At 29.9% G+C, this 9,218-nt stretch overlaps 1 pseudogene; it reads left to right on the forward strand.

Moving 5' to 3' along the window:
- The first annotated feature begins 701 nt into the window (after positions 1 to 701).
- On the forward strand, positions 702 to 2,594 carry LOC123922544 (annotated as a pseudogene).
- Positions 2,595 to 9,218: the final 6,624 nt, after the last annotated feature.

A 9,218-nucleotide genomic window follows, 5' to 3' on the forward strand; every position in this document is an offset into this window, starting at 1 on the left:
CCAATTTTAGCCTTTATGTGGATCCCTGTTTATGTGTGGCATACTCAACCAATTTAATCATTACTACTAGTAATGAAAAAAGTAAGGGCAGTTTAGTAATTGTACAACTATCTCTCCTTTATTTATGATTTTTTTTTAAAGTGTGTGAAATGGTCAAATGTCATTTAAAATTGACGGAGGGAGAATCGTATAGTAAAAGTATAGATTTATTTATGAATTTTTCTTAAAGTGTGTGAAATGGTCAAATGTCATTTAAAATGGACGGAGGGAGGATTGTATAGAAGTATAACTAAACAAAACATTTGAACTAATCATTGAACCAAATCATCATTAGATAGAATCGGATTTAAATTCCCTCAAAGTCAAATTTTCTTACATTTTTTGCATTTTTATTTTTTTTACCTTTACATCATATATAATCATATATAATGGTAGTTTTATAATTGTACCAAAACAAAAAGGTGGTTTTATGCAACAATCTTTCTTTCTTAACTATTATAAAAAATAAAATTATTTCTTAACAAACTTTAGAGTAAAAATAGGAAATTCAGCTATATCTATATCATTGTTAAAAATAAACTATATATACGTATATACATATCATAATATTTAACAAAATTTTGGAGATATTTGCTTGAAGATAATCAACTCCAAAGGCGATACACAAATTAGTGAATAACAGCCATTCTTTAAAAAATCAGATGAACAACATCAATAATAATGGCAACTCAAAGGAGTGGACATGGGATGATGATAAAGGCTTCGAGCAAAACCTCTTAGAATATCTAGACCTCGAGGGCCAATGGGACAAGCCAGCTGTTCTTGTTCCGTCGTCAACGACTGAAGTAAAGGAGCATACTCAGGTGATTACGGAAGATCACTTGGAGTTGTCAAAATACTCAGATAATTGTATTACAAAAGACAAAGCTTCGATCGATGAAAATAAAGCTACTCCAGTTAAGAAGAAGATCAAGAAAGTGCTTCATTGGAAAGAAGAAGAACACAGGTATATATACTTAATTGAAATTAATATAACTTCAATTTGAATTTGTTTTATCTTTTAACCTTTTTTTTTCCTTCATATATATGAGTGAGTCAGTCTCTATATACATATGATGATGAAATTATATTTCGTAAAAGGATGGATATTCAATAGATATTTTATTTGAATGGGCATTAATTACGTTTTGGAAGGGACATTATTTTGCGTAAAAAGAAAATAAAAGAAAGAGATATTATATTTATTTTGTTATTATTTCGGTACATTTAAAAAGTTTCATATTATTTGAGAGTCAATGTTGAGAGTAGTTCATGTAGGATATCCACACTCTTCAATCTACCAATCGAGGCGTCTTTTTCAAAGGACAAAATTATGAGAGTTTCAAATATCCTAAACAAACAATTAATACATTCTAAAGTGTTGTGGCTTATTTGTATGTGCTAAATACTCTTTAACCCCTTAATCTCGACGGGGTCTGTTACACCTAAAAGATTAACATTGTTTAGAGTCGAGGTTATGGATAGTTTATAACAATACATACACCCTCCTCTCACACAACCGGTACACCTTTTACAAAAGATATATAATACCGTGGGGGCTTAGACGTGTAATAAAGTGAAAAATACCTCGGAGTATTGTGTAACGTACTTGAGCATGGAACAAAACATTAAATTTCTTCCTTTTTGCTATTTTAATGCTAATTTATATATATATATATATATATATATATATATATATATATATATATATATATATATATATAAGCAATGATATATTATATAATTATTGATATTTTATATGAGCTGTTCATTATATAGATATTCCCTCATCATTGCTTAAACTGGATTAAAAAGAAGGAGAATGTTAAAGCATTAAATTTTAACTTTTTAAGGATTAAATTTTTGTATCATTAAATGTTAAATTTCTATATTAACATACCTTAACATGTGCTCTATATGCACATGTTAACAACACCCTAAAAAGAAAGGTATAACAAACTTGACGAAGGAAAATAATTGTCAATGAATCTTGAGTCTTGACACTAACAAATAGTTTTTGGTTTTTCTCTGTCTTTACTTTTTACACCAAGATTTAAATCTACAAACGAATTCTCATTTGATTAACCAAGATGAAAAAATATATTTGATAATTTTTTTTTTTTTATAATCTTATTGACTAACAAATAGTATGTGGAGTTTTTTGTAACTCAAATTTTGAGTTGACCTCACAACCTAATTATATTGAACTTTTCTATATATTTATTTATAGGTTGTTTCTAGAGGGGCTTGAGAAGTACGGCAGGGGAAATTGGAAAGCGATTTCAAAACATGTTGGTACAAGATCGTATACTCAAGTTGCTAGCCATGCTCAAAAGCATTTCATTCGAATAGGAGTTAATCAACAAAGTGATAATTCATCAAAAAAGAGTAAAAGAAAGAACAAGTATGACACAACCAAATGGAATGGAGATTTCCACCCTCTTCTATATAGGGATTATATTCCACCTCCCCATCCTTCTTCAAATCTTCAAACACAACCAATTGTATATCAGTAACTACAACAACTTCAACAACCCCAAGATGCATTAATGTAGAACAAGATCATATAACACATCAAACAATGGCCATAAGTTACATTTGTTACAATTTCTTGTTTTGATCATTTGTTACTCGCCCATTATTCAATTGTACGCTTTTAGTGAAAAAATTTCATAAAACTTTGATACTATTTTATTTATAAATCTTCAATTTGAAGTATCAAATATGTCGCTTAAGTTATTGACACTCAAATTATGCTACCACCAAATTTTAATTAATGCATATACTAAAAAAAAGATTGCTCTAATTTCACTTCTAATTTGTATTCACTATATATTACTCCCGTGTGTATAAGTAAATCAGAAAAAGAAATATGTATTAACTGCCTAAAATAATTGTATACGATCAGTGAATAATAATAATAATAATGTATTCTACCACGTCACTCCATATCATCTCACTTTTATTATATGACATAGAATGGAAGATTGAATTCTTTTTATTAGTTGTCAATGTAAATTAAAATGCGGTGCATATGCTTTAAACTCTAAGTAAATTTACAATTATGTAACAATTTTATCGATTTATCTTAGTATGAATCTCTCAAAAAAAGCTTCAAATGTACGTGTTTCTCATGAGCACTAATATTGTAGAACAAGGTCGGGTCATATAACAAATCAAACAATGGCCATATTTAACATTTCTTACACAATTTCTTGTCTTGATCATTTGTTACTTATGTTAATCGCCGATTATTTCAACATGGGATGGAAATTGAAGTATTTTCATATTTTGCATTTAGGCTCATTTTTTAGCTTTTAGTGAAAAATTCTTTCCTATGATTTTTCCCTCGAGATACTATTTTATTAATCTTCAATCGGAAGGATCAAATTCGTAAGATATAGACTCCAAAATTTAATTCATGCATGTTCAGAAAGTTAGATGTTAATGTGAGTTTAGCTCAAGTGGTAGAAACATCACATTTTATATGTAGTAGTTTGAATTCGACTTCTAGACATCTCACTTATTACCTTAAAAGTTAAAATTTTAACAACGAGACTATCTGACTAAAACAAAAAAGCTAACTCTAGCTAATTTCACTTCTAACAATTTTTTGTGTCGTGACCCTTGCACATGTGGTACGCACACCACTTGTTCGGATTTGGGCATAACATGATGTTTTGCTCATGGGTAGGTGGCACGCGCACTAGCCTGGTTCGTAAAATCTCCTATAAGATGAAATGGAAAAGTAGTTATATGTTAGATGAGTCCGTTTGGATTAGCTTATCTTAAATTTATGAAAAATAGCTTATGTTCTCGCTAGTAAAAATTGTATTTTCATAAGAGATTATTTCATAAAATACCTTAACACACTTATTAATAATACACAAAAAAAATATTTATTTGTATAAGTCGTTTTGCATAAGCTCAACAATAAGTCGATCCAAACGGACCCTTGGTTCCTACTTTTTCTTCTTTATATATATATATATATATATATATATATATATATATATATAGAGGATACATGAGTTTTGGTGTGGACTTTTCATAATACCAACAATACCTTTGATTTTTTTTAGTAGCAATAAAAAAAAATTATTAACAAACTCACCATAACATAAGACACATATTTTTTTAGCAGCAAAATCTTTTATTAACAAACTCATCATAACATAAGGCATGTCTTTTTAATTGGACATAAGTTAGACACAGGCAGGCGTTGCCTGACCCGCTAGTATATATCTATAACAATATATAAAAAGGATAGGTGAGTTTGGGATGGACTTTTCAATATACCTATTTTACCCTTGACTTAGTTTCACAACTTCCATTAACTAATCAATTTAAAAATAAAAAAATTTTAAATCATAAAAATGTGAATAAGTGGCAAATGAGTTGCCTATACATGAATGATTACCAACTTAATACTACATCTATACTATATAAAAAGAGAATACAAATATTTTTGGTGTCGATTTTTCATAATACCAACAATATCCTTATTTTTTTAGCAATAAAAATCTTTTATTAACAAATTCATCATAACATAAGACATTTTTGTTGGACATAAGTTAGACACAGGCAGGCGCGGAACGCGCCTGTCTGGCCCGCTAGTATATATATAATATAAAGAGGATACATTGTTTTTGGTGTGGATTTTTCATAATACCAACAATACCCTTGATTTTTTTATCTTTTATTAACAAACTTACCCTAACATAAGACATGTATTTTATTTTATTTTAGCACCAAAAAACTTTTATTGACAAACTCACCATAACATAAGACACATTTTTTTTAGCAGCAAAAATCTTTTGTTAACAAACTCACCGTACTATAAGGCATGTCTTTTTTTTGGACATAAGTTAAACAAAGACAGGCGCGGAACGCACTCTGTCTGGCCGCTAGTTATTATATATAAAGAGGATACAAAATATTTTGGTATGAACTTTTCATAATACCAACAATACCCTTAATTTTTTTAGTAGCAAAATTCTTTTATTAACAAATTGATCATAACATAAGACAAATCTTTTTTTTCTACATAAATTAGACACATGCATGCTTGGCCTGCTAGTATATATAAAGATAATACATGATTTTTGGTGTGAAATTTTCATAATACTAACAATACCCTTGATTTTCTTTAGTAGAAACAAAAATCGTTTATTAACAAACTCACTATAATATAAGGCGCATCTTTTTTTTTTAGTAGCAAAAATCTTTTATTAACAAACTCACCATAACATAAGACTTGTCTTTTTTTTTTACATAAGTTAGACATAGGCAGACGTGACACGTCTGGCCCGCTAGTCTATACTATATATACTATATATAAAGAGGATACAATTATTTTTTGTGTGAACTTTTTAAAATACCAACAATACCCTTGATTTTTTTTTGTAGTAGCAAAAAAATTTTATTAACAAATTCACCATAACATAAGATTTTTTTCTTAACAGCAACAATCTTTTATTAACAAACTCACTATAAGATATGTATTTGCAAAAACTTTGGATTTAGTAGTAGATATATAGTATAGATTTTAGTAGTAGATGGTTATATATTTGGTTGGGTACTTTTTATTCAAATATATCTTGTTTTCCTCCTTATCAACAAAAAAAAAAAAAGTTCATCTATTTTTTAGATAATTTGTTGTGGATAACTTTATTCAATTTTAACTATATATACGAAGAGGATAGTACCAATATCTTACCCTAAAGGGTTTATTTCAAGGTGTCAACATACTCAAATGATTGTATTTCAAAAGACAATGCTTGGATGGGTGAAAATAAAACTCCTCCTCTCAAGAATAAGACCAAGAAAGTGTTTCATTGGAAAGAAAGAACACAAGTATATATACTTATGTAGAAATTAATATAACTTTAATTTGAATTTGTTTTACTTTTTAACCTTTTTTGTCCTTCATATATATGAGTAATTCTCCAATGATATTTTGTAAAAAGAGGGATCAATAACAAAACTTATATATATGAACGAGTATCTATACACAATGAGAATTTTATAAAACGACGGATATATAAATATTTTATATGAGACATCAACTATTTTTTTTGAAAGGGTACATAATATTTATTTTGTTAAACTTTTCTACCTTTTTTTGTTTTTACTCATAGATTTAAATATACAAAGAATTCTCATTTGATTAAATAAGAGGAAAAAGTATATTAATTAGTAATATTGAGTAAAATATCATCTTATATATTGACTAACAAATAATATGTCGAGTTTTTAGTAACTCAAATTTTGAGTTGGGCCTTATAACCTAATCATATTGAATTTTTGTTCATATTTATTTATAGGTTATTTCTAGAGAGACTTGAGAAACATGGCAAGGGAAATTGGAAAGCGATTTCAAAGCATGTTGGTACAAAATCTTATACTCAAGTTGCTAGCCATGCTCAAAAGTATTTCATTCGAGTTGATCAACAAAATGTTGATTCATCAAAAAAGAGTAAAAGAAGAAGTAAATTTGACACTACCTTATGGAACGGAAATTTCCACCCTCTTCTCTATAGGGATTACATTCCACTAATTCCTCCTCTCCAAATGTTGAAAGACAACCAATTGTAGAGCAGATCCTACAACAATTTAAACAAGCCCAATAACAAATAATGTAGGTTTTCCTCACGGGAAATGCTTGATGTAGCGAACGGTGCATCACGAAGCAGTCAAGAATGATCTGTCACTCTTTTTTTTTTTTGGGTACAAACTCATTATTTATCTCACTTTCTCATCCCTTCTCATCTTCCTGACCGAGCGGCAACACTTAATCTTCTTCCCTTTGCAACCTTGCCATGTTCTTCTTCTAAAATTTATATCTCTCTCAAATTATTGGCATGTCATGTCTCTTTCTCTTCCAGAATTTTTCTCACAGAGATGAATATCCAAAATGGGGTTTTGAAAATGAGGATTTTTATAACAGATTGAGTTTGGATTTTCTATTTTGTTGATACTTTAAAGCATTGGAACTCTTTGAAATCAGTTTTGGTTCATGATTGTGGTAGCAGGGAGAGGGTTTGCTAGCGTATATTGTCTGATGATTTGTGTTATACACAAATGTGTCCCCTCCCCTTCATCTACTTCGAACCAAACATACCCTAAAAGTCAAATATTACACCATGAATAGAGTTTAAAAGTCGTTATATACATGATAAAAACATGGAGGCTTAAAGCCCTTCTTTTTCCAAGTTGGGCCTAAAAACATGGAGTCAAATATTATACTAAGAAAATTACTTTTCCGAACCCCACATTTCTTTTATATCCCCAATAATTCCGTTTTGTCCTTGACTTTTGGTTTGCAAAACTTCAATTTATAGAAACCAAAATTTTCAATCAAAAACTCTCTTTCAAAATTTTGCGTTTTTCCTTGGATTGGTGGCTTAAAATCAACTTTGAAACATTGGCTAAAGGTTTGTACATTCATTAAGGCTCAAACATAAGGTAATTATCACTAACACATTCATTGTTGTAACTAAACACATCAGTTGCATTTCTGTTACTATATTGCAAAGTTTCGGCTTCTATAAACCGAAATTTTCAAAAGTTTAAATATTTCTAAATCACAACGTTGATATCAGTGTTTCCAATCGCATCATCTTTTTCTCAATCAAGTTCTGCGATTATAGATTTGAAAATTTTGATTTGGCTTTGAGTGTTGATGTAAGAGCTTTGACTCAAGAATGCGATGTTTCTGTTATCATAGAGCGGCCATTCGAGTCTCTGTTTTGAACCTCAATCTCACAACAACGGCGAAACAGATTGTGTAATCACAGTTTTTTATCCTGAGAGTAACTGCCGTCATTCTCCGTCGTACGCTCTTGGATGCTCAATTTCTCTGTCCTACGCTCTTGTATGCAACTGAAAAACGATTGAAAATTTCGGTTTCTAAAAATCGAAGTTTTAGTATTTCGTTTATAGAAACCGAAGTCAGCATTCCAATGGTAAAAAAGGTAAATTGGGGGATATAAAAGAAATGTGGGGGTGAGAAGAAAATTTTTCTTATACTAACAGCTACGAGAAGCAATATTAAGCAGAATCAGCACTAGCATAGCATAGTAGCATTTAGATACCAAATAGAGTGCAGGAGCCAACAAAAAGAAAGATATGTTATTTGATTATATATAATTTTTTTATTTGGTTACAAAATTTCTTTTCTTTCTGAAAATTGTTTTTATTATTAGTAGTGATATTTTTCTTTTTGACGTGATAGAAGTAGTTTATAAAAGTACGCTCATTGAAGTAAAAAAAATACAGCTTACATTCATATCGATTTTTAAAGTTTAGGTCTCCTAATTTAAAAACAAAATTTTTGGTCCACCCATATTGATGTAAAAAGGAGTATAAAATTGGAGGCGCATATATTTCATACATATGGATTGATGTATGAATACTTATATATAGGAGAATGTTAGGGTTTACAGTATATTGGGGTGCTCCATGTGTAGAGGATTTGCCACATATAATACCTGGATTTTCATTTGTATGGGAGCACGTTAGGATATATATTGAGGGCGTTTGGCCTCTATTCGTGCTCGTGGTTTGATAATTTGATCATTGTGTTACTATTATTTTTTATCTCATTATGATGGACATTGATGTATATTGAGCTTTTAACCGATCCAGAACATAATCTATCTTATTACAATCAAGGAAAACGTTTGCGTCCTTATTGTGAGCATTGCAATAAGTATGGTAACACTATTGCTACTTGCTATCAGATTCATGGTTTTCCAAATAAGCCACAAAAGAAATCAGAATCATCGTCGTCCAATTCCACTAATCAACTGTTAAGCGCACAGTATCAAAAACTCCTATCTCTCTTAGCTTAAGAGGACACTCTGGGATCCTCAGTGAACTTGGCAGGTACAACTTTTATTTGTGTTCCTTTTTCATGGATCATTGATTCTGGTTCTTCTAATCATATTTGCACCCCTCTTTCTTATTTTTCTACATATTCTCCTGTTAATAATCATATCCTTGTTCAACTGCCTGATGGTTCTCACGCGCCAGTGAAACACTAGGCACTATTATTTGTTCACCATCACTTATACCCACGAATGTTTACCACATTCCGACTTCCAAATTCAATCTATTGTCTATTTCATAATTAACAAAATCAATACATTGTGATGTAATTTTTTTCATTCTCTGGT

Source organism: Trifolium pratense, linkage group LG4, assembly GCF_020283565.1.
Source record: "Trifolium pratense cultivar HEN17-A07 linkage group LG4, ARS_RC_1.1, whole genome shotgun sequence".
Taxonomy (NCBI): Eukaryota; Viridiplantae; Streptophyta; class Magnoliopsida; order Fabales; family Fabaceae; genus Trifolium; species Trifolium pratense.